Source organism: Microcebus murinus, chromosome 7 (assembly GCF_040939455.1).
Source record: "Microcebus murinus isolate Inina chromosome 7, M.murinus_Inina_mat1.0, whole genome shotgun sequence".
In the NCBI taxonomy this organism is placed as follows: Eukaryota; Metazoa; Chordata; class Mammalia; order Primates; family Cheirogaleidae; genus Microcebus; species Microcebus murinus.
In genome coordinates, this window is record NC_134110.1 from 82,535,924 (window position 1) to 82,563,838 (window position 27,915).

Here is a 27,915-nt window from a genome sequence, read left to right on the forward strand (position 1 = left end):
AAACATCATTATCTTACTGTATACACAAACTAAGAATTAAAGAATTAAAGTGACATTCCTACAGTTACATAATGAGCAAGTGACAGAGCCAGATCTAAACTACTGATAATGAAATGCAATAAGTGCAATTATTTTTGTATGATCCAAAATTGAACATAATGCTTGCTACCAAAGTTGACATAATGTTAGCATGCCAGATATAAATGGTCTGCATTATTAACCTTAATTTCTCTGAATATTGATGCTAGAAAACAATTTATTTTGGTTTGTTGGTAGTTTTATTTTGTGGAACATAAATTCTATTCCAAATTGCCATAGACTTTCCCCTTATTTTCTTGGTAGGTTGGATTGTTCTTTAATTTGAAACTCTGTTGTGATAAGTAAAAAAATTTGTGACAAACATGTTCATTTTAAAGTAATGTCTTCATAGGCTATATTAGAAGCCTCCAAAAAGTCAAAAGAATGCTAACATGGGTATCAAACATATTGAATGCCTACATTTTGTTTTTATACTGAAATGTTTTAATATTGCCTCCATTTGAGGACTTACTATTTTGTCCAGTTTTTTATTAATTGCTGTTTGTTAATCACCCTCAGCTATAGGATATTTATGGATATTCCCTTGAATTTCAATAATTTGATCTTCACTATGTGAACAACCTGTAATAGCAAGTTATCTGTTTGACATTTTCACCGATGTGCATTTATTCAACCCAAATCATTTTTATACCATCCCTGAAATTCTGAGTAACTTTCAAAGTGATAATGACTTTTATAAAACTCTACAGAGTTTGAATTACCCAAGTAAATAAAGTGAATAATATGAGGCTTATTTTGATATTTTAATTGAAATCAATAATCATTGTAATTTGGTCTAGATTTTATTTATTTACTTTTATTATTTTTGTCAATGATTCTGTACCCTTAAAGAATCACTAAGGGCTGAGTAAGTCTCCTTAAAATTAGAGCTATCTAATATATAGAGATCTGAATTTGACAGTTTTTCATCTATAAAAACAATTAGGTGCTATTCAATGCACTCCATCCTACCCCTCTAAATAAATATCAATTGAAAAGTTGGTCTTGGAAACCCAAGAGATTTTAATAATATGAGTCAGAGACTGAGTCAGAAGTATTAATATAAAAATGACTCATTTTTAAATTATCATTGTTTAGTTGAATCTATAATGTCTCACTATTTATATTCTTGCAAAAACTTGTAATATCATTCCTGTTTCTTCTGAGAATATTAATCTGCTTTAATAGGTCATCACTGATGGATCTCAGTGCTGTATAGAAAGTAGATAGTCATATTATTCTCAATATATTTGACTCATCACTGCCCATAGGACATAAAAGCCTGTGGTATTGATATTTCTGAGAATATTCATCCTCATGAAATGTTAGGCCAAAACACTAAAACCTTTTATACTGTTTGTACTAAAACTTCTGCAGTAAGCCAGCGACCTATACTTTCCAACTGCTAAATGCTTTGATTGTTCTAACAACCTCTTTTTTGAATTTTTTTAGTAGGTGACATTTCTATAATTTCTGTCTATACAAGTTTTTTCATCCCTATGACATTTGCGGCCTCCCCAAATATTTACCAAGAATTCCAAATACCATTTAAACTGGTAAGAACTAAAGTGAAAAGGTATCTTGTAGAGCATATGAGGCCTTAGAACCTTCAGGCCACAGAGCAATAGATTAAATGACCTCTCAAGACCCCTCCAGTCCTATATTCTATGGGGACTGATAAACCACAGAGATAGCCAAACAAAGGGGATACAATGAAACTGGTTCTATTATCCCAGCATTTAATGGTTTTCAGTGTTCGAAGTTCAAAGCTGAAAGTTTCAACAAAGATTCTACCAATACAGTGTTTCCTGCACTTACCACTTTTCTGCTTACAATACTTTCTTACAATATTTTTCAAAGGCCAAGAAAATGTGCTTTCTTTGTAATTCCAAAAGTAGTTTAAGTAACAGGAGATATTATTACAGATAAAAAAAAAATATGACAGTGAAATCAGAGTAATAAAGTTAGATTTGGGGTTTGGTCTACCAGATCAACCAAAGGAACACAGAAAAAGGCAAAATATGATTTTTAATAGAAAGAAAAGTAAATTTTTAGTACAGGCATGCAGGCTAACCAAATGAAAAATAAAGGAAGAAAGTTAAAGGAAAGAGTAAATGAAATATGCTGAAAGGTAAATTAAAGTATGTTCAAGGACTATGCATATAATCTAGAAATAAATATGGTTTTAGTTAGACTACAAAGTCAATGTGTAGAAGGAGAAGAGTCCAAAAACTAATCAAAGCCAAGAAAGAAGAAAATGTACAATATAAAACATGAGATAGAGAGAAGCACAGAGATGACTGAATGAAGTGGAAAGTGTAAAAAATATGATAAGAAAATTAAGGGTAGAAAGTGAAAGGAAGATTGCACTAGAGTTTGAGATAAATCAGGATCCTTTCAAGTAGAGAAGTAAGAAGGGGTCAGGGCCGGAGATAATGGGACCTTCGTGAAATGGAAAGTGTAATTTATTCACTGAAGTGGGGGATATTGCTATCAATTTTAATGACTTCTTTGCATCAGCTTTCAGACTAGAGAATGGAGAAAAGATATTAGCAAAGAGACATATATTTGCATACCTCAGGGAAGGAGGATGAAATAAATATCAAGGTAGAGCAATGATTAAGTTACTAAACTATTTAATTTCTGGCAAGCTACAGAAAAAGAATTGAAAGTCAACCAGGATTTCAGAAAGTAGCGTCAATAAATAAGATTTTTATCAGATGCCTTTTAAAACTTCATAGACTTCCAGGAACTAACAAAAGAGCCAAGACTTCTAGATTCACTTAGTTTTATACCTACAGTTTGAAATAATTCTTGAAAACACAACAATCTGGCATTTAGTCAATCACAGGAAGCTTGATTGGCTTTCTCTGCTAGAATTTTGGTGTGACTACACACACATCCATACATGCATTCATTTTATTTATTTATTCATTTATTTATTTTGCAATGCTATCTTTCAGAGATGACAGACATTAATTTTAAATCTATTTTACTCTGCTATGGAAAGGGGAAAAGAAAATTCTCTTTCAGGAAGCTTTTTCACCTCAACAGAGTACAAGCACTCATGGAAATCCTTGAGGCAGTCATTCATCCACCCACTGCTGTGTGAGTGATGAAAACACACACGGAGACAGGCAATGGAGAACAGAGCATGCCGTAGCCACCACTACCTCATGCTGCCTAGCAGCTTGAAGAAGCCAAAGCCTCACATCAAATTATCCCAGCCAGAGCTCCATACTTATCCACATCCTGATGGAGAATACTCATAAAAACATACTTTCCCCATTTTAAGCAGCAGACAGCTAAGTGATTTATTAATGGGCATGAAATCAAAACATCATCTGCTTCAACTAAAATAACTGCTCTTACAAGATATTTATTTAAATTTGGCATGATTTGATCTCAGATATTCCTGGTAAAAAAAAAAAATCTCTCCTTCTGAGGATCTCCTAAAGTGCTGAAGATGGAACTGATCTCAGCATTGGTAGGTGTGACTTCACAGGAGAAAGCAAAGCTTCCAGGGAATGAACTTCATTGAATGCTCCCTTCCGCGGTTTCTGATGGACATCCCAGCTGGAACTCTGCTGCTGTGACAATCTTGTTTCTCATTCAGTGTGAATTTGACTTCTCTCAAAGGCATAAAGCAACTAAGCCTGTGTTTATCTAGATAGTAAATGTTCAAGTAATTAAAATAGTAAATTACCACACCTCTGAGGGTATAAATACAGTGTAAATGATATGAGCAGTCACCTCGAACTCATAAGACCTAATTTTTTGCATTCTTCCACTAAGTAGGCAAACAATCTCAGGAATAGCTCTTGAATATTTCCACAGGCCCCAAAAGAGGTATAGAAAATAAAATAATTTATGAAAAAAAGAGAGTTTGCATCCAGCTTTCCTAATCACGAAATTGTTGGTAATGTACGTGGGTTTTAAGGATAGACCAAACTTAGATGTACATGTAGAAAGTCAGACAATGTTCTTGATAGTCAAAGAGCATGAATTAAATTATAGATTTTGGGAAGACTCTAGATGTTCAGGACAAACTCCTGAACTGGAAGAACTAAAGGCAAAAAGGTGAGGAGGCTGGAAAAGTAATTGGAGAAGAATTTATAGCAGGAATTGCATGCCAGGTTAAAGTTCTTTAGAACTTATTCAAAAAGAATATCTTAGATATTGTGTTTTGAACAAAAAGACACCATGTTCTAGGAAATTTAACTCAGGATGATGTGCAGGATTTGATGAAGCTATTCTAGGGCTTAAATTCAAGTGGTGTCATCAGGAATGGAGAGAGATTGACTGGCTAGGGAGTCATGATGAAGAAAGAAGCCACAGGACACGGGAGTAAGTGGGTAAAAAACAAGGAGAAATTAGATGAAGAGTTGAAGATTACCTGGAAATACAATGATGTCATTCATCCGAATAAATCTATTAGAGGAAAGGACAGGTGAATAAATAATAAACCTGATTTTAAAATGTTGAATTTAGAGTGATGACCAAATTTAATAAGGAGAATTATACATTTTGTTATGCTATTATATTATTGACAATAATTGTCCAACAGCTATTTCTACTCAGTACTGTCCAAACTAATGATCCTCTCAATTATAAAAATAAACAAAATTTTAAAATGTTAACTGTTAAATAACACTTTATCTGTATAAACTGGTTAAGGAATTAAGACAAAATTCTTTGAGAGGAAAAAAGGCAAATTTCAAAACGTTCACAAAATATACTCTAAAATTGAAGTGAAAATATGATGCAGATATTAGTTTAAATCTAATATTCACAAAAATAACACAAATTTAAAACTATCAGTAAGTAATCCAAAATGCACTACTCTTGACACATACACTCAAGTTTGAATGTAATTATCTTGGAAAAAAAATTACTTCCTTTTCAACTCTGACCCAACCTCTCACATCTCTGTTTGTTTTCTGAGCCAAACATCCAAAAACCTTTGAAAGACTCAGGCACGTAGTATAAATGTTTCCTTGGCATGATTCTGGTTGTAGAAGTGCTTCCATTTGTCAATTTGGGAAGCTAAGAGGACTGAAAATTGAATCAGCTGTTTTCTATAGGAACAAAATCTTAAAAATTGCTTTAGCAGGATTTGACATTCAGCATGTCTATAGAGTAAATCTAATCCTCATCTTATTTTCGTGTTGGCTCCACTGGTGTCAATTTACTGAAATGATCATCACCTCTAAATATGACTGTTCAGTGATATGGAATTCACCATTTATTTGCTTTGGCATGATTTAATTGACATCAAGTCTAAAAATGTCTATTGTTTTAGGTTTATTTATTTTTACTTATTATGCAGTCTAAATTTAAAATTATCTCTACAAAATGTCTATTATGAAATATGCATGTGGTTCATCTTTTGTGCATTCTGCCATCTTTTGGGGGGGTGTACCCGAAAAGTGAAAGAAACAGAAACAATTTAAAACAAAATTTGATTGCTTTTGGCAATTCATAAACCCGATTAGCTTTGTAAGACAGACTTCAATTAGAGAAGAGAGGCTTCTCTTTTATAGGTGAGACAATCCCCACACATTGTGTGAAGCTGCCCGAAATCAAGCTGCTCTGATCTAGTGTGAAGGTCAATGTAATTCCTGTAACACTTAACTGTGACCTTGAGTAAGATACAAGCTCTTTGAGAATCTGGTTTTCTTATCTGTTAAATGGGCATGATAAGACTTCCATGACAGAATAATTTGTGGCTAAAATAGCAAAATACAGAACAGTACTTGCTACAATGTTTGTGTTTAATATAGTAAGTAAATACAGTAAATAAGTGTAGCTTCTGTTAATCAACTTGTTGCTTTTTTGACGCAACACTAAAAAGCTTCATATATTTTGTAGCAAATGTACTGATTTTATTAGAACTGATGAGTTCTTTAAGGTCATTTATAAAAATCTTAAGTGCATCTATAAGCTGTGAGGGCAATGAGACATTAAAAAAGAGAGGGAAGAAGGCAATTTGCCCTCTCCACCTTACTAACATTGATAAAATTGATCGTTCACTAATCAATAGCATTTCTGACAGCCTTTAGGGCACTTCAACACCTGATCTACCTCCTAACTAACTTGTCAGCTGCTACTACATGACCTCCATTTATCTGCTACAAATCGAGACCATTATAAGATGATTCACTAACTTTCATCCTGGCCCTCAGCTAGATATTGTTATCTTTATTATATTGTTGACAATATAATAATACTATTAACACGTTAATAATATTAATTCAAACTTTTCCTTCATAATTATTACTTGCACATTAAAATTACATTTTTTGTTTTGAAAACCACATTTTACTTCAAGAAACGGTATGGTCTACCACGTGATAATAGATAGCATCGATCATCTCAGAGTTAACAAAATGTGTAATTAAAGAAAAGTTTACCACAGATCTTGAAATGATTTTAAATTTAATATTACCTTATAAATTATAATAAATCCAAGGTGATTCCCTCTTTGAGGCCAACTAGTGCCCCTCTCAGGAAAGTAGCAAATTAGAATTAAATATAGCATGACTAAGGTCTTTGAGGGACAGGGGTTGCTTACTTATTTTGCCTTTCTTTGTTTGCCTGCATGTATACTTAAGTTTCTTCTCGATAGATTGTGTCCTCTTATTTAAATACTGAAGTTGTAATAAAAAAAAGATATAAATTATAATATCTACTACATACATTTGAAAATTGTCCAATAAAAGGCCATGATGCTATACAACACACACTCAAACACAAACATTTGTATATATAAAGGCTATTTGTTGAGACCATGGTTTAAAAAGATCTTTTGCAACTAAGAGAGCTGTTTCCCTCTGGGTCCTCTCTTGACACTTTGGGTATCTGCATTAAATCTACAAGAATCTCAGAGAATCTAAAATAATGGTTCTCATTCATTATTCTCTGGAAGCAGTTTGGAAATCTGTGACAATATTTTGGATTGCCATCATAATCGGGTGGTACTATGCCACGTAGGTGGTGAGAGTTTGAGAGGTCAGATGCCCCGCAAATTAGTAGACAGTTTCATACTACATTTAAATTTTCTACCAGGAATTCCTATATATGAAGAACCTGCTTAAATTTATTTTAGTCTAGAAACCAAACTCATTTAACTTATAAATTCAAAGTATTTGGGGCAGGTTTTTAATATACACTGAATTTTCTAGAAATTTATCACCATGTAAATAAACAAAAGATTGTTCTTTGTTTTATTTTAAATTTTAACCAAGAATTCACCAACACTTTTACCAATGGTGGTGATTCATCATTTGAATATCAGGTGACTAAAGGCAAGGTTGTACGTGATATTTGAGTTCTCAATATACATATATATATCAGCCATCATCTGTAACTGCCACATTCATGATATTTAGACATATAAATTCTAGTCTCATGAGCACTTTTGCAATTTGAAAATATATTAGTTTATTAAAGATTATTTTCTTTTATATTTCTCCTTTATCATTAGCATATTATATTAATTATTTTGTGTTTAATCATATGTATTGGTAAGTGAAAATACATATTTTCATGAATTATATTTCAGAATAATAAAGGTTATTAAAGAATATTTGTTATAAAAAGGTATTAGTCTGAAACTACTGTTCTAGAATCAATGACACGGTTTTCAATTATATTAAGGACCTTTTGTAATTGACAAAGCCTCTCATCTTTCTCTGATTCAGATAATTTAGATTTGCTTCATCAAAATATGGATGCTGGCTGGGCAAGGTGGCTCACGCCTGTAATCCTAGCACTCTGGAAGGCTGAGGCGGGCAGATTGCTCGAGGTCAGGAGTTCAAAACCAGCCTGAGCAAGAGCAAGACCTGTCTCTAATATAAATAGAAAGAAATTAATTGGCCAACTAATATATATATAAAAATTAGCTGGGCATGGTGGCACATGCCTGTAGTCCCAGCTACTTGGGAGGTGGAGGCAGTAGGATTGCTTGAGTCCAGGAGTTTGAGGTTGCTGTGAGCTAGGCTGACGCCTTGGCACTCACTCTAGCCTGGGCAGCAAAGTGAAACTCTGTCTCAAAAAAAAAAAAAAAAAAAAAATGGATGCTTAGAGTCTATCCTATACCAGACACCCATTTCCCTATTGCCCAAACAGGACTGGGTTGATGTCTAAAGAGATAGGAATGAGAAGTTGTTTTACAATGCAAACTCTTGCAACGGCACCCTTCAATTATAGGGAATAACAGGGTAAGTCAATCTAAAGTAGTGGAGCATGCACAGTTGTTGCTCTACCTGAGGACAAAGAAAAATGAGTCAAATGGGTAGCTGATTATGTGACACTACATTATTAATACACTGTATTAATAATGTAATAGCACAGCTATAACATAGTAATACAACTCTGGGAAGTCTCGACTCTAGGAAGTTCTCAGGAAAAAGTGGCACAGCCTGGAACTGTCACTAGAGGAATCGTCCTCTCGTTTTGGTGTTGACAAAAACCTTGAATTGGGAGCCTCAGAAATATCTGGAAAATCTGGGGGAAGCTACAGTTCATTTATTGTGAGTCCTAAAAAGGAGAGCAAGAAGAAGCCACTGCAAGGTTTTCCCACAACGGGGATTTCCTTGTAGAGGTAAGTAATCTGTGATGTTTCCCAGAAGCTGCCAGGAGCTGGTGGTAACCCCATGTGTAGCCACTGTCAGCCCACGTTTCCACATGCTGGGGCTCTGTAGGGGGAGCCAGCCCCACTGGCAGACCCTGCCTCTTTCCTCCTGCCTTGCTGGATCCATTACTAGGATCTCATTCCTGAATGAGTTCTAACAGAGGTAAAATAGAAGACTGGCTACCCTACTCCTAAGTTCCTCATTGCAGGTTTCCTCATTCTGCCACTTTTCCATCTCAATCATGTCAGAAAAGTAGAAATAAAATACTGGTCCTCCACTCAGTTATCAACAGTAGTCCTGAGTAAAACACACCCTGATTTATTTGGCTTGGGCATCGTTGAGGTCTTCTAGTTTTTCTCTACTTATTTTCCCTTTACTGTGTATGTAGTGCTGTACTTGCCTCTGGGCTCTAATGTTGGGCAAAATGAGTCACTGTCTAAGCTCTTGTGGATCATAGACTTAGTGTAGAAGACAGACAAATTAACTCACAAATAAAAGGAAACTGCAACTGTAATAAATGCTGCAAAGTGAAGGTGCGTGGTACCCTAGAGCATACAAAAGAGGATTTGACCTAGTTACTGAGACGAGGGAAGAATTCCATCTAAAAATGATAATCGAGCTGAACTTGGAGGATGTGCTGGTGTCAAATAGTGTAGTGGATGCTCTAGGATTGTGTCCAGACCTCCACTTCAGGACTGAGACATCAATTCCCATGGCTGCTGGGAAAGTAGTTGGCTGATGAATCACAGCCACATTGTTTCCAGCTAAAAAATAATGTGACAGGAGGGCAGGGATAGGATAAAGACCTGTCTGGCATCTTAGGCTATTTCTCGTCTTCTGCATCTTAATCCATAAAATAGGTTTAATGACACAACTCCACTCACCTCAAAACATTAGAAGATATTAAGTTAAATAACATATATGAAATACCTAGCAGAAGGCCATTTATAGTTCAAAGAAGATAGTCCAGCATAATTATAATGAGGATGGACTTAGTGGACAGACTGTCATGGCTTCACATTCTGACCACACAGTAGCTTATTGTGGTCACTTATTACTTGGGCAAAGTGATAAATGGCTACAAAGTTTTTGATCACTTAAGTTTGCTGAAGGTACTATAACTCCATATATGATAGCAATTAAGCACTTAGTTCTGATATTAATACAAATTTATACAAAATAACTTAAGTTGTCAAAGATTTTTGCTGGTTATTATTCAACTTTATATTTTAGTGCCTAGAATAGTATTGAATTTCATAAATATTTTAAATGAATAAATGAAAATTTCACACTAACAATTAATTCAGCAATACTTATTAAACATATTTTAGGAAACGCTTTCTATGCGTTAGGGCCTGGCACAACTGGAGAACTGGTGGATACTGAAGACTGCCATGTAGGATATTAATAGTAATGTGAAATTCAGATTTCTGTTGAAAGTCATGAGATTCGTAGAGTTCAACTAAGACTACATATACCCATCCAAATCCTGTAGGATGATTCTGTAGGCTTTTTTCATCCTTTTCCTGCCTTTAGTTTTTCTCGATTTAGATAGAAGCATATTTTTTATAAAACATCCTTGAATTATCAGTTATTAACTTCTCGCAAGTTACAAGGTGGTGATATATACCTGCTATAGATTGTAGAAGATATGTACAAAGCCATATCTATTAAAAAGTTTTGTGCTATAAATTCTATGTGAAATATGGCAACACACCAGAAAGGCTCTTCTAGCCTATCTCCCCTAATCTACTATCATGTCTTTATGAAACTGTCAGCCGGGAAGAACACTATCAAAAGAATACAGCTAAGCACCAGCCCTCACTCTCTACTATACAGACACACTTAAAGTTTGGATAGCAATTTCTGTTTCAGGGAAAGCAAAGAAACAACTATTTGAGTAGAAGGGTGCCTGAGGCCCTAATAATCAACCTAAAGAGAGTGTGTTAGGAGATAATACAATATAAACTTAAAAATATTAAAAGGAAATAAATTATCAAGATTAATCTGCAATTCATTTTGCCATGCGGCTACAGAGCTCAGAATCAGCCGTTCTTAATTTGAAGGGGTTTACTTTCATTTAATTTCATAGATTCAACATTAAAAACAGTAATAGCTCTTCTTCATTATTCAGTCTTTGCTGCAATTTGTGACACTAATGTTTTAATGCTGGGACCAGCTGCCCCCTCCCAGAGAGCTAGATTTTACATTTGGTGTACTAGCAATATTTATCCTCTGGCAGCAGGTTAGTGCTGGGGAAATATTATTAATATTATCACAAAAGTAAAATTCAAGCCATAATAAGTCTTTGAAAGATAAGGATGACCGGCAATGTGTCACTCATTTCTCTGTCTAAACTTGGGAGATAATTATTTCTTAATTTCTTTCAATAACCATGGAAATCTCAATAACATTTTATAGTATCGTAGAGCATAAAGAACTATCAGAAAAACTCAGTAGTTTCCCAAAAGCCAAAGAGAAACCATGAAGCCAGTGAGGGTAAGATCAAAATTTTAGAATAATCTAAGCTGTTGACTTTTTCAAATCTCCATAAAAGGATAGTTTGAGGCTTATAGTTTAGCAAAGTATTAGTAGAAATTGAGAGTGTGTCTAGGGTACATTCATTTAGAAATTTCTTTGGATCTCATGGTTGTATTGACATCCTTTGTCTTGTTTTATGGAATTTTAAAAAATGTGCCAGGATGGGTTCTCCATTCTTTTGAGGGTCTGAAACAGTTGAATATGACTTACAATTATCACACATTAACAACCAAAAAAACAAAAATTCTGACAATAATAAGAAGAAGTTATATTTACTATGAGCTAGTGCATTAAGTACCTTAAACACAATTCCTGCACGTTTTACAACCATTCCTTCATTGCTACCATTGTAGTAATAATGAGGTAGGTGTTATACACACCAGTTTATAGCCAAAAAGACTATGCCTTGGAAAGGTTAATAATTTGTCCAGAATCATTCTTTAGGTGGTAAGCTTGGATTTCAACCCAGGTTGCCCAACTCCAGAACTCTTACTTTTAAGTATCCTAGAGAAGTTCTTAAGGACTTAGCATGTAAATGATATATATACATATAATGTAATTATAATTAAGTTCAAATACACATGCACACCAATTGTTGAAAAGCTTTATAGAGCCAGATTTTTATCTTCAATTCAGAGAAACTACTTAGGGCAAAAAATATTCCTTATATATCCTTTTATATCTCTGCAAATTTGTTTCTCAAGATCTAATTTCCAAAAAGTAGAAGCACTTCAAAAAATTTATCATGACAAGAGAAATTCCTAAGAAAAAGTATCTGTAAAATGCTTATTCCTAAACATATTTCTAACCACTATCTTATAGAGATACATTCTCAGCAATTTTCCTCAAAGATATCTACTATAGCAATTGTGTAGAAAATAAATTATAAGCATTGGAACACTATTTTCCATTTACTTGAAACACTAAGTAATTAATTCATTCTGTTATACCGAATCTGCTCAGTAAGGTAAAATAGACTCAACTTGATGAAGTGTGTAATTTGAAATTCTTAAGTTTGTAATTTGAATGATTACTTTTTTGCTATAAGCTGCTTAGGGATTTTTTTCATTTGTAAAAGCTAAAACATTTGGCTACCTAAACACAGCATCAACAGAACTTATCATAAAATCCTTTGTTTATTAATCATCTTCTACTGATAATCTAAATGATGATTAGTCTTGCCTCAGTGAATTCTTTACTCATCTAATACACATTTAGTTTAATCCCTGTTACATATTCTGATTTGTCGTAATTTGAGAAGTAGAATTGAGGAACAATCCTTTCAAAAACTAAAGTGATTAAGGCAAAAGAAAATATTTTAAATGTAAGAGAAAATTGAAAAAATATATATTTTTAGCGAAGGCCAGATGTCACATATAATAGAGAAGTGCTCATGTAGTTTTTAGTCATTAATCCACAAAAATCATAATTTGAAAACATAATTCAACCAGAAGATTTTCTTTTCATTTTCATATGCAACCTGTTCATTTCCTTACTAAATATGAAATTGTATGACTTATAATAAATAGTAATAAAAAACTACCTAATTACTACAGCAAATTCTTTTTCATGTAAATGAAATTTCAGAAAATATTGGGGTCAACAAAATGTCTGAGAATTAATTTTTTAAAATACTTTTCAGAAATTCATTGTGATTTGTTAAAGATGCATAATTGAATAAACAGAGTTGGAACCCTCAGACAACATAAATTCAGTTTGCCAAACCATGATTTTTATTTTAGAGTAAGCCAGCCTAGTATGTATAGCTAAATCAGCTTTTGACTCCTTAACTCTCAACACTCCTTTTATCTATTCTAGACCCATTCATTATATAATACATTTCATTTCTCTAACCCAACTTTGTGTTGCTTTCTATTTTTCTAGTCATGCTTATAACAATCAATCTTCCACTTTTCTACATTCAGTCTATTTTTATATTCACTTAAAAAAGTTCTCTTCACAAAATCAAATTTTCTATGATTCTTGTCAGAGCCAAGATTTAACCTATTCTTTATTCTTCTGAAATTACTGAAATATGAAAAACAAAGGGGTAGAATGAAAAAAAAAGGCCAATAATTTTTTAATGTTTAGAAATTTTCTATTTTAGAACTCACCACCCATTTGACTAACACAATTCTCCTTCCCTGTTTAATTTGGTCTGTAGATCTCTGGGGCAAGGACCAAGTCCTTGCTTATAAAGGATTGGGCTTACTGGACACTAAACAAACAGGAACAACAAAGACCTTGGCCTTTTGAAAAGAGGTCTAACACCTCTTTTCATCCTTGCAAGAATTCATTCCATTGCTATTATTTGTTTGAATAATTTCACAGAGTTTGGAAAGAGTGCAAAGAAAACATTGTATTTTTCATACCTCAATTTCCATCTCATAACATGCATTAGTACACTCTAGACAATAAATGAGTATGAACAATAAAAATTATTTTGAGTTACCATTTTTCACTCAATGAAATAATTTAGGCAAAGTTTGGTGACTCTTAATAATATGGAGGGCAATTGGCTTCAGTTGATTGGACCATAGAGGTAATAAGGGCAAAATCCTGTCTTGAACTCTTGCTTTTCTTAAGCCACTGGTTCTGCCTGTAACATATATGCAGATATCTAACACACACCTTAGTCATAAAGATAAGTGAGCAAGAATGTGATAGATGTGCAGAATCTACCATCACCATTAGAAAATTGTTTGGTATGCATGTACTAGTAATAGTGAGTGAATAGCACCTGTCTGGTTAATAAAAAAAGAGCTGGTTTGTTTGCTGTCAGTTTTAGCTTAGTTTAACCAGAGCAGGGCCAACATGCTTGCTATGTAATATACACATTATTTAAAATTCTAAGAACCCCTGTATAATAGCAAACATAGGGGACATAAATAAATGGCATGTTTTCAATATGAAATGTTTACTTGACTTTAAATTAGGAAACACTGATGTTTAATTTTGTTTAATTAAACACTGATGTTTAATACCAATAGCAATATTCATCTGAGATTAATAATGAATGACAAAATGGTGCAATAATATTCATAATATAACAAGTATAGTCATATTATTTGCTTATGTAGCATCTTTCATCCAAGAACTCTACCCTTATGATTCTGTTATATTGATCACATTAATAAATAGATTTTACACTGGTTATTCTACATTTTGATACAAATAAGACGTAGTACCTACCCTCCTTGAGGATATTTTGGTCTAGTTTTGTAATCAGTAAAATGCCCCAAGGATGGTTTCATTTGCCATTGAAACCTCAGTGCTTAATTCAATGCGTTAGACAGAGTCAACTCTGGAACATCTTTGTGGAATTGCACTGAAACCACTTAAGTGTACTTGTCTACTTTGAAGGCCACCAGTACACCTATGAGCTGCATAGTCAGTACTTTTTTGAAGTCCTGGTTTCCCAATGATGTGGGACATGAGTCAAAATTTTCAAGTTTGTATCAGTTCACATGAAAAGCAGTTAGGTATAGTAAAAGAATGGCAAAAGTCAAATTCTTGTAGGGCACAAGCAAATAATAAATAACTAATGCATGAATTAATTAAAGGCATAAAATATTAAAGACTAAAGGAAACCGCCCAATTGGAAACCATGATTCTCTAGTGTGGTGACTGTTAGCAATACCTATCATTAATTAGCCCAGTGCTGCTGTGTAGTCATGAGCACCCAGAAATGTCAAATCATCTGATTTCTAAGAGAATCTCAGAAATCCAGATTTTTATATGTAATCTCAGAATGTTGAAGTCCAGAAACAACTAAAAATATTTTTAAATAGCTATTAGGACCAAGCAAAGCATATCTGCTGGTTGTAGCTAGCCCCTGAGCCATAACACTATGATCTCTTTTGAACTGCAAAGAACATAGAGTGAGAATTGTGAATATTTGGGTCTTAAATATAACCTAAACTCTTTATGTTTCAATTTTCTTACATAACATAAATATTGGATTACATTATTTGTAAGGTTTCTTTTTGCTGTAACAACTTATCTGTTTATTATATGCAAGAAAGATGTAAAACATATAGATTTAAGCCATAAAATGAGAATGTTTACCTATATAGCCCTTGGAATACTCCAGAAATATACTGTGTATTATATCACAAAAAAGAGGCAGGAGAAAGTTCTGTGGGAAAAGGAAAAGAAGACTAAATTGGATGCCATTATACAAGGGATTCTGTGGTAAGTATACACAAAACACGACTGAAGTCAGTTTGCCTGTGGCAGAAGTAAATTTATACAGTCAGTGACAGCAAAGATAAGATTACTTGGAGGACTGGTGAGGAGTCTGTTTTGGTCATTAGACTTTAGAAAAAGAAGGTCAGAGGATTTATTTTGAAGAAGAGGTTTAGGGAATTGGCAATGAAGCTCAATAGTAAGAGATATATTGTCAACAAAAGAAGTAGGAGAGAAAAGTTAAGAACAGAATTGTTGGAAATACTAGAGCCAAAAAGAAGTGTTTTAGTTATGGGATAAGAAAAGTCTTATTTAGGAGCAATGTCTACAAATAAATCAGAGGCAGAGCAATGACAACAGGAGCTAGCTAAGTGATTTTAAAAAAACCTCACTCATAGTTGGCAGGCTTATAACAATAGCCTAATTTTTTTAATTTTAAAAAACTTTTGATAAGTCAGCAACATTATTTATTCTAAAACATGATAATTTCTCACACAAACCTGAAACACTTTGCATTTGTTCTTATAAACTATGTATGATATTAATAATTAGGAATTAATCAAAAATAACTGAGAGAAAACAACATATTCCCTTCCTACTGACCAGCTTTTATTACATCTCAATCTTCTCTAGTTAATTTTGAATTAAGAATGTAAAAAAGTTAATTGCAAAGATAAATACACATGTTATTTGAGGATTAACAAACACAGACATGCTGAGTTTGTAAGTAGAACAGTTCTGTACTGCAGAGGACAAAATAAGTCACAAGACGGTAAGATGAGCCCTGTTTGTGAACTGCCTATGTATATTTTGGGTGCTTTGGTGTTTATAATATCATTACATTTTAAGAAAGAAAAAGGTGAGTATCAGCATAGTTAAATAACTTGCCTAAGTTCCTGTGAGTGACTGACTAGAATTCAAATACAAATTCATTGGACATCAAACTCTAAACTCATAATTGGTCCACTGTGTTATCTGCCTCCAAGGGAGGAAGATAAACGATTATTCCAATTCTCTAGATGTTTCATGTTCAAATGCTTTCAGACTTTTGTGCTTCTCTTCTGGAAATGCCAGTCCTCAAAATCCTCACTTAGCTCATTTCTTTTCATCATCCAGGTGACAATTCATGTGTTCCCTTCTCTGAGGGAACTTCTCTATCTGAGCCATTCAAAGTGGCTCTCCCACCTCAGTCACTTTCTATCCCATAGCACTGTATTTCCCCCACAGCACTTTTGCTATCTTACAGTAGCTTATTTTTTTAATTGTTTTTACTTCTTTGTAATCTATCTGCTTTCTCTAGCATGTAAGCTGTATAAAAGCAGTCATTTCATCCATATCGCTGATCCTTGTAAACTGAGCACATAACATCATGCCTTACATGCAGTAGGCATTTATTAATATGTGCTGAATAGCTCATGAATGAGGTATAATTATCCACCCTTGATCTTTTTTTATTATTTTTGGACAATGGACAGCTAAACTGAAGATTTTGTGACATTTGGGGCAAAAAAAGACTACATCCTGTCATGTTAGATTCTCAGTTCCTATGGAACTAAGTGAATGACGAAACAGGGCATACAAAATCTTTTATGAGCTACATTTCTATTCTTAGCTGTGGTCCCTTCCTCCAAACAACACCACAGTCATGGCCTGTGGGCTCCAATCTCCCTGAGTCTACTCACATACCTGACTATCCCCATAACCTTTTATTCTTAGTGTTACTCAAAGTTTAGTACTTGTTCCCAAGGCCGAATCAGTGAGAATGAAGAACTAGGATAAGTGGTTTGAGGAAAAGGAAAGAGAAGTTTATTAATTTGCCAGCAAATGGGGAGGGCAGCAGACTAGTGGTCTTGAAAGACCACCTTCCTGCCTTTAAGCAGAAATACAGGGCTTTTAGAAGGGGGGGGAGGGTTTCAGAGGTTGGGCTCAGGTCTACGTGACCAGCGTCATGTGGCCTGGCTTTGAGCTATTGCTATTTAACTGTAGTTGGTGGTTTTGGTTGACCTTCTCTACAGTGAAGATGATCTTGTGCCCTCCGGACAATTCTGTTGAGCCATCTCCTGTGGTGTAAAATACTAGAAAATAAAGAGCAAAGAACATTTTTCTGTCCCTTTCTTTACGGGTCTCCAGCAGTGGTGCAGGTTTTAATTACCAAAAAGGGTGAGAGTTTTAAAGAGATAAATAGTAAAACATTTTGCGCTTTCTCAGAACTTTACCTCTGTTACATTAATGCCTTGCCCGTCCCTCTTCCTGAAGCATGCTAGCTTCATTTGGCTGGAAAGCTGCCACTAATTGTCACTGACACACTCAAATTTCCCTCTGCTCTACCCCAGAATGTTACCTTCATTTCAAATATACTACTTACTTCCTAACACTCTAAAAGTTATTTTCATATCTGTTGCTCCTACCCAATTTTGAGATCTTCAGTGACTGGGACCATAAAATAATAGGCTTGAAAATGACAAATTTTACTATGTCATGCCACTGTTGATGACTGGTTCATATCATCTACAGTTTCAACTGAAGTGATCACTAAAGAATGGCAAACCAACATTGATATTCATCATAAAATTCCCATCTTTTGTCTAATTTAAATAATTTTTCTGACTGCTATTTACTTATGATAAAAAAAACATGAAGATTGCTATAATTAGGTTAAAAAAAGAAAGAGCTAATAGCAACGTGCAAATAACATTCACAATGTGAGTTAGTCATATAATTTTTTGAAGCGCTTGATATATGGCAAACCACAACTCAGGAATTAAAACCACAGTAGTCCAAAAATGTCAACAAAGCCACAGTAGTCCTAAAATGACAATCACAGTCTTCAATTTAAATTCTATTTCACTATATATATATATATACAGTGATGTGTCCATGTGTGTGTGTGTGTAGTATGTGTGTCATAATTTTTGCTGTACTAATTGATCTTCTATTTTAAAAGAGACTTTCTCCCCTCCCCTAAAGTATCTTTAAGAACAATCTTATCTGTGGCTAATAATCCTCCTATGAGTTTATCTTAAAAGAATTATAGTGACCCCTACTGTCCAAGTCGATAAGTGGATATGGCCTTCACTTTCCCTAGGGAACTTTCAAATGCAAATTTTAACTTATCAGCTTACAATGTATAATCAAAGTCAAATTCCTTTGCTTCGCTTTAAATTCATTATTAAAACAGGATAAAAAAAGACATTTGATGAAAGTTTTTCTCCAATAAGAATGTATGCACCTAATTTAGCCCTACTGCATAGTTTGCTATTTCCAGCATGGCAAGGATTTTTTTATAAAATTCTAATAAGCAAAGAAAAGAGGAGCTGAGGTGAAATGTCAACTCGGCAGTAAAATAGGCATTTGAAAAATTGCAATTGATTTTGAATGTAAAAGAAATGCAGAAAGATCTGAAAACAGGATTGTCTAAAATCAAGATTTCAGTAATTCTCTATTTTAAAGGCTAAATTAGAAGTACTAGCTTCCTTTCACAATTTTTCAGTTTTAATGGACATTAAAAGTTAATGTCTGGCTTGACTGTAGATAATAAAGATTTCTGTCATTTGTTGAAGTAGTACAAATCAATATAAAAGCTAGAGACTGCAGTCACAACAAAGACCTCAGTATGGGGCTACCAAGAAAGATGACATCTCAAATTTTCATGGAAAAAAACTATAAAAGAAGCTGTTCTTTGAACTGCTAGAAATCCATTCTACCTTTTTAAATAATGTGCCATAATTGGATTTTAAAAAGTAAAATCCACCTTTGGAGACCTTAAGAGTTTTTTGCAACTTACTTAGGTTTTAGTGTTGAATATATCTTTGTATAAGAAGGAATGTGCCATACTGACTTGTACTAAAAATTAAAATACTTTGAAAAAATTTTTAACCCTTTCAGCCAAAATGAGTTTCAAATGAAAACAGATGGACTACATATTAAAAATATTGTTCTAGGAATTGTTTATGCCTGCATATCTGGGATCAACAGAGGGTTGATTTATCTATAAATAAAATTAATTTGCAAGAATGATTTTTTCAATTGTGCGAGTGACTATAGTTTGCATATGAGTTTTTTTCACAGGTATTTTCATTATAAAACAGATGTACTCCAAACTTTGGAAACAGCTTTACAAACCTTGAAATTGAGATAAAATGAATTGGTACAGGTGAGTCCTTAACACATAATGTAACATCTATGGCAAATTCTGTGAGTGTTAGTGTTGGCTTTTGCAAGGGTCTTCCCTAAATAAATAAGCAGTTAATTTGGTACATTCAGTTCATTCATTTTCAGCCTTGATACTTAAGGATCAACATTGCTCCTTCAAGGGAAAGTTCTGAAAAATCCATTCCACAATGAACAGGGCTAACTTATGGCTTGGTATGTTGGGGAGTACATAGCTTTAAGAGGGAAAGAGGCAATGAAATGCAGGATAGAAACATTAATGTACTCTACATTACTGTAAATGCATTTGTTCAACATGGTTTATTTGGTTTCTTCTTAAATTATATTGATTGTTATAAATATGATATCATACAATTCTTTTTCCTCTTATTATCACTAAATAATTTAAGACCTGTCATAAAGAAAAATGCCAACTCCTCAAATTTAAGACAGCTTTGATTTTTACACCAACAGATAAAATTAAAATAATTTTCCTGTTTAGCAATATTTATTTTAGGTAGGGGAATATTATTAGCAAATATTACATTATTTCATAAATGTTATAAAATGCTTATGCTAAAATTATATCTATAAAAGGAGGTTCAAGAACAGAAAATTCACACACACTTGCTCTCCGCATAAACTTTAGCAAAAAAAAAAAAAAAATCCATAGACAATATACCATCTGTCTCCTAAACCATGTGAAAAGAAAAGCTTTGAAAATCCAGCCGCTGCTAATGTGACATGTTGAAACATTAATCACCCCCTTAGGCCAATATAATTGTAGCTCCATGTTAATTACCTAACAATTAACAGCAGTAATTTCCAAGGGGCAATCAATGAATTAGCTTGTGATTTTCCCACAGATTTCAGTCCCACACTGCCAATCTGAATGCATTTCAAACTCCTCACCATGGTTCATCAATGACACTTCTGGTGTATGAAATAAAAATTCATTTGCACCCTTACTAATTAGGCTAGAATATATCCCTATGTGTATTGCAAACTCTATTCACTTGCACAAAATCTCTGCCACAGGCATTTTTCCCCATTTAAAAATTCATTTTCTATTAAATTAGAAGGTCACCTAGCAGGAAAATGTACTAATCAAGATTTTATCACTAACGAATTAAAGGTTTTTAATAAGCAAGTTTAATTAAGTTATCCTAACAAGTGATAACAGCTATTTACAACTTATGGGAATGTGTGCACGTGCTCTAGAGCATGGAGAGTTTGAAATCATATTCCTTGAATTTAGTAGTTGCTATATTTTCCATGCACAGATGGAAGTTGCCTATGTGCATATATATATACAATCCAAATAGTTTCATACATAACAATTGTTCTCTGAGGGGGAGGAAATTTCTTGAAACAAAAGCTAATTATATTTTCTATGTTAAAAGACATAGAATATTTGACACAATAAAATATTATCTTCTGCTGACTGTGTACTTATCTGTATCAAATATATCAATGTGTTGATACATTTTATCCTAAATGCATACACATGGTAGTTGATTATTAGCTCTTGAAATAAAGATAAAAATTTGCTTTCAGGCAGCTATACAATTGACCCTTGAACAGCAAGGGAATTAGGGGTGCCCATCTCCCATGCTGTTGAAAATCTGCAAATAACTTTTGAGGCTCCAAAACTTAACTACTCATAGCCTACTGTTGACTCGAAGCCTTACCAATAGCATAAACAGTTGATTAACGCATAGTTTGCATGTTATATGTATTAATACTGTATTCCTACAATAAAGTGAAAGAAAAGAAAATTATAAGGCAGAGAAATGTGTTAATATTTACTGTTCATTAAGTGGAGGTTGAGCATCATAAAGGTCTTCATTTCTTTGTCTTCCACATTTTGTCTGCTAAGGAGAAGGAGGAAACAGAGGGGTTGGTCTTGCTGTCTAGGGGGTGGCAGAGGTGGAAGAAAATCTGTGTATCAGTGAACCTGCATTGTTTAAGAGCCAACTGTATATCATCTTGAAAGACAAAAGTATTGTTTTAATGGAAATATGATATGGTATGCACAAATTTCTTCTGAAAAAATTTGTTACTCTCCATAAAATATAAATAGCGAGAGTGCAATCATCTATTGGTTTAAAATTCTTTTTGAATTTGTTAATGCTTTGTTTTTGCACTTATTGTTGCTATATACACATATAAAGATTTTGCTCCTTGAAGAATATCCCGTTTTAAAATTAATGATGAAGAGAGAACAGGAAAAAGATTAGTAATACAGCAATGGCAAAGTTCCCACTTGACACCCATAGGCAATTCTGCAATTCCACAATTGGATTACTCTTCCTTTACAAGATTCGTCCATAAGATTTATCAATCCATGACACATTTCATTAATTCATGAAGCACACACCACTATAAATATCATGTCTAATATTTATTACAATAAATATTTTTATTGTAATTTAATGGTGCCTTGAAATCTGTGCAAGGCATATATGGAAGTGCAATCTTGCATGTTTTAAAGATGGAGAGGAGACAGAAAGAAAGTCATAGAATTACCAGGAGCAGGAACAAACCGCAATTTCACTACTCTGTCCACAATGATTACTAATGAACAAACATATTAGGGTAGAGATAATTTTAAAAGACTCAAAGAATACCACCCTGAATATTTTGGCATGCAATTCCTTTAACTCTCAGGTCCTTTTTCATTGACCAACATTTAACATAGATTATAACAAAATCTTGTTATAAGGCACCCATCATAAAATTATAGAATTTTTCATCTTAAAGAGATCTTAAAAGGTTAATTTAAAAATGAAAAAACTGAAGCTAAGTGACGTAAAGTGACCTATTTATGGTCACACAACCAGCTAATGGCAGACAGAGATTTACTGACCTGTTAGGCCTATGCCCTTTACAACACATTATGCTGCCAGACTGTTAGTAGTGTCATTATTTTAGTCATTAATGTCATATTTAGCAATAATTAATACATTTTATAAAGAATTTTGGAAGTTAGCCTCCTGCTTCTCTGACCCATTCATTCTCTACTACCATTAACTGCTAAGTAGTAATAGAAAGAACACAATAATATCTTTTTAGTCCTACATAATAATAAATGTCCAAGAAATTTTCATTTACTGGCTTTGAAGGCACCCCCTAAACTGGCTCTAATTCCTTATTGTCCATCTTTATTTCCCACCACTCCCTAATAGCCTCATATATAAGCATGGACATTTTGAATGGAAAAAAAAGTCACTATGTCCCTTTGTTGAACTTTCTGCAAAATACATGCACACACAAAAACATTCTTAGGAAGGCCGAATCTACGGTGACAATTCTTTTATGTAGCAGTTTTTGTTTGTTTGTTTTACAAAATAATCTTGATGTAATATCCACAGGCATGCCATAATCATTCCCACAACTGTGCTTTAACTTTGTTATCCCAAGCACTTTCCTCTGTTTCTGTTCAAATCCAACAAATTTTCAATACTCACACACCCCATGAAGTCTACCTTCACTACCCTAGGCTTCTTCTATGTTTTATTTTCCCTAAAACATTTAGCAGCACTGTTAGTGAATGTATATCCCAGATCAGGTTTAATTACTGTCTTTCAATGTTTTCTCTTACTTTTAAATTAATGTACAGTAATGGATTTATATATCTCAAATATCACCTCCTCAAGAGAGCTGATCTAACTTGGCCAGGTTAAAATAATTTCCTGGCCGGGAGTCCTATCAATTCCACTGTATCTTTTTAAAATTTGAGTTGTGTTTAAAACTCTGAAGTCATCTTGTTTATTTATTTACTTGTTTATTTTGTACCTTTCCCCAGTAAACACCATGAAAAAAATTATCTTGTTTTCCTTTTTTACTATTGTGCCTTCTGGATGTAGAATAATATGTGTTCAAAAAGTAGACATTCGGCCGGGTGCAGTGGCTCACACCTGTAATCCTAGCACTCTGGGAGGCTGAGGTGGGTGGATTGCTTGAGGTCAGGAGTTTGAACCAGCCTGAGCAAGAGCAAGACCCCGTCTCTACTATAAATAGAAAGAAATTAATTGGCCAACTAATATATATAGAAAAAATTAGCCGGGCATGGTGGTGCACACCTGTAGTATCAGCTACTCAGTAGGCTGAGGCAGCAAGATTGCTTGAGCCCAGGAGATTGAGGTTGCTGTGAGCTAGGCTGATGCCATGGCACTCACTCTAGCCTGGGCAACAAAGCGAGACTCTGTCTCAAAAAAAAAAAAAAAGTAGACATTCAATACATATCTACTGTATATTGAGTAAAATTAAATGATTAATATATAAATCTCTAGACTGTAAAATTTGGCATTACATAGTGGAAAGAACCAAACTTGCTGGGCTTCAAATCCTGACTCTACCATTCATTCTTTCTTTTATTTATTTACTCACTCAACAAATATGTGCTACATTATCTATCACATAATAACAGGTACTGTGATAGGAGCTGGGATAGGAAGGAGAGTAAGAAGTGACATGGTCCCTGTCAACCTGGAGCTTAAATTTCCCAAGGGAGTCATATTAATCAAAGAACCACCAAAACTAATGTAAAGGTACAGTTCTCACTAGTTCCATGAAAAATGAATACAGATGCTCCTTGACTTATGATTGGGTTATATACAGATAAATCCATTGTAAGTTGAAAATATCATTAAGTCAAACATTCATTTAATACACCTAACCTACCAAACATCATTGCTTAGCCTAGCCTGCCTTAAACATGCTCACACCACTAATGTTGGCCTACAGTTGAGCAAAATCATCTAACACAAAGCCTATTTTAAAATAAAATGTTTAATAATTCATGTAATTTATTGAATACTGTACTTAAATTAAAAAGCAAAATGGTTGTATAGATGCTGGAAGTAAGGTTTCTAATGAATATGTATCACTTTTGCACCATCATAAAGTCAAAAAAGCATTTAAGTCAAAGCACTGTAAGTTGGAGACCTTCTGTACACAAATGAAAGTGTGTAAATAACGAAAATCTATTCAAGATGATCAAGGAAATCTTCTGTGAGGTGTGGCAACTGAGTTAAAATCTTATAGATGAGTAGGCATTAACTCCTGTACAAGGATTGTTTTCTTGTCTTGTGAAGGAAAGTGCCCCATATGCATTTATGAACAGTTGAGCAGAGAGTCAAGAGAAAGAATATGGGAGGGATTTGGAGACCCAAGTGTAGGGCCAGGCCATTCTGGAATGTGTGAACGTGTTGAGTATTTTATTCTTTATGCTAACAGCAATGGGAAATAATGGAAGCCTGTTAAGCAGAGGCGGTAACTAATACCATCAGATTTGCCATTTCAACATAACACTCTGAATGCCTGGTGGAGCATGGTTAGCAGGGGATGAAAGTAGATGCAGATAGATTATTAACCCTTTACACTCGCTTGCTTTTTTCTTGATTCCTTTATTCTACTCGGGATTTAATTTTTTAAATACCCCAGATTTTACAAAGCACAGCAGTAGAATAAAAAACTGGAGTTTCTTTTCATACAAACTTATTTATTTGGATTTCTTTATATTTCAAATTATTGATATATTCAAAGAGTAATTTTAATCTCTATAATTTTTGCTAACCGTGTCGAGTCACCCTCGACATCTGAGTGCAAAGGGTTAAGGAGGTGATTTCAATATTCCAAGTGAGAGTTGATGGTATGTTGTGCTATGGAAATGGGTGGAGAGATGAAGAGATTGGCAGATTTGAGAGAATCCTAAGAGAAACAGCCAACAGGACTTAGTGATGGAGGGAAAAAAAAAATGTCAGATGGTCAGATTTCATAACAGGAGAGATACTGCCAATCTCTGGGATATGAAAAGAGATCAGTTTTCCGTATCAGGGGAGGTTGTTTTCAGGAGAAGATCATGTGTTCAGTTTTGAACTAAGTTTGATGGGTCCTTGAGAAAGCTAAGAAGAGATAATAACTCAGTATATGTATCTGGGATACTGAGAAAGTGTCTGAGTTGAAGACATCTGTGAAACCCTGGGTGTGAATAAGATCATTTACAGAAAAGAATATATAATGAGAAGAGGACCTGGGTAAAAATTGTTCATTACCCCTAACACTGGCTGTTGTTTGTTTACTTGTCTGTTTCCCCCTCAACTGTGAGCACTGTTACAGTCTACAGCATGTCTGTTTTGAGTTTTAGTTACAGTGTCGTCTACTAACTCAGGCATGGTAAACATTTGATATTCAAAGAGTGAATGAATAAACAGCCTTGGGAAAATCATTTCATTGCTTAGAATATTGGGTTTTTTTTTTTTTCATTTGTAAGAAATCAAACATCAACACATAAATTACAGGGTTGTTCTGAAGGTTACATAAAATGACATAAACAAGTGATCTTGCAAAGTGTCTGTAACATTGTAGCAATCAGCAAATATGTGTCCTTTCCTTCTTCACAGTCATTTCAGGCCAAGTATCATATTAATATTTTCAAGTATTATATAGCAAGAAATATTGGATTAGCATTGATAGAAGTAAATTAATATAAAATATCTTATTGACCTTTCAATATTACTTTTTTTAAAAAGCTATATATAATTGTACATTTTTTTTCTTTTTTTTTAAAAAAGAAAAAAAAACAATATATACTAACTGTGCAATAAAAAGTTGACTGGCAGGTCTGGGGTGTTCCAGCCCTGCACATTCCAAAGAAAGGTTTGGTCCTTGACTTGTTCATGGGAGATAACATCTAAGTCCATGAAACATCCCACCTGATAATAGCGTCTTTGTTTACCTAGGGCCATAGGACACACCGTACAGTTTATGTTAACAATGTAATTTATGGTGGGGGCTGTGGGCCACATGAAATCAATTTTCCCTCTGGAGCAGCCAGAGACAGAGTGACTAAGGTCACCCATGTGGTTGCTCCATGCCTTCTGGACACCAAGGCTCATGTGTACTTCCCTGATTGCCAGTATTCCATATATGTTTTCACACATTGCTTCATGGAGCGCTCATACTACGTGACTATACTGGGAAAAGACAACTGGAGGCTTGTTTTTGGTCTCTCCTGACCCCTGCCTTATGCACCTTTTTCTTTTGCTAATTTGACCTTTATCATTTCTCTGTAATAAACCCTAACCATGAGTACAACAGCTTTTGTGAGCTATTTAAATCCATCTAGCGAATCATTGAAGCTGAAGTTGCTCTTAGAAACACCCAATACAGGCCCTTTTGTTACAACAGGGGGTGGTGGAGGAGACCATTCATCACCTGCAGTGGATGTATCTCGTTCTTGCTCTATGAACCTATCTTGTCCTTCCTCAATAAACTCCATTTCACACTTGCAAAACATAAAAACTTCCAATGTGCCATGTCATTCCATTTATGGAGTAATACTCAGTGTGGTTAACCAGAATGGGCTAGGTTATATCAGAGTGACTAAAAATACAACTTGGGCTCTGAAATCATACGATTTAGGGTCACAATCTGGCTTCCTGATTGGTGGTATTTTATTTATTTGCCTATTTTTTCTGAGATTTGATTCGTTATGAGGCATAAAAAGGCAACATATATCTATATACATTTGGGGTAAAGCCTATTTGATTGGATCATGCTTTCTAATGTCAACCATGGTTGCCAATATCTTCATTTCAATATAAGGAAGAGATGTTATCACATCATATAAATAAAGTTGGAGAGTTAGGCAGTGGAATTCATATTGATTCACTCTAACATTTAGATATATAAGGAAAATTGAACTACTTTTTAATTTTGTTTATAAAGTTGTCCTGATTTTCATCATGAGTATCCATGAACTTGGTGATGATAATGATAACAGTAGATAACTTACTCTGTGCTAAGTACTGTCATAAAATATTTATATGTATTATCTTACTTTAAATCTTACAAAAATCTTATGAGATATGTATTATTGTTTTCATCTTGCAGATGAAAGTTTTGAGTTCCTAATATTAAGTGTATGGTTCAAAGTCCAATTATTAAATGGTAGAGCCAGATTGGACCCCAGATAGTATGAATTCAGAGTCCAAGCTATATTTTTAATCACTCTGATATAGCCCACTCTAATTCATCACTCCGAGTATAAACACAGAAAAATCAAACAATTGATTTAATTCTCAAATAAGTATTAATAATTGCTCTAACTTCAGCTAACCTCTTTCCTTATCCTATTCAAAATTATATTTGAGCTTATGCAAGAAGCAGCTTAGCAAACTTCATAGCAGTGCAATGAAGGGGTATTCAGATTCACCTGGTTTCTTCAGAATCCTCACTCATCTCAGATGTGTATGTTAGTCTAGTGCCCACTGCATTTCATCTTTTGCATTCTGCTGGCATCCATTGCTGAAATCTT

The 27,915-nt window shown here is 34.0% G+C and overlaps 1 non-coding gene across 1 annotated transcript; it reads left to right on the forward strand.

Annotated features, from left to right (window-relative positions):
• Window positions 1-6,543: 6,543 nt before the first annotated feature.
• Window positions 6,544-6,683, forward strand: LOC142872211 (small nucleolar RNA SNORA67). Its single transcript, XR_012920427.1, has one exon. It is a non-coding gene; the product is annotated as a small nucleolar RNA SNORA67 (small nucleolar RNA).
• The last annotated feature ends 21,232 nt before the right edge of the window (window positions 6,684-27,915 follow it).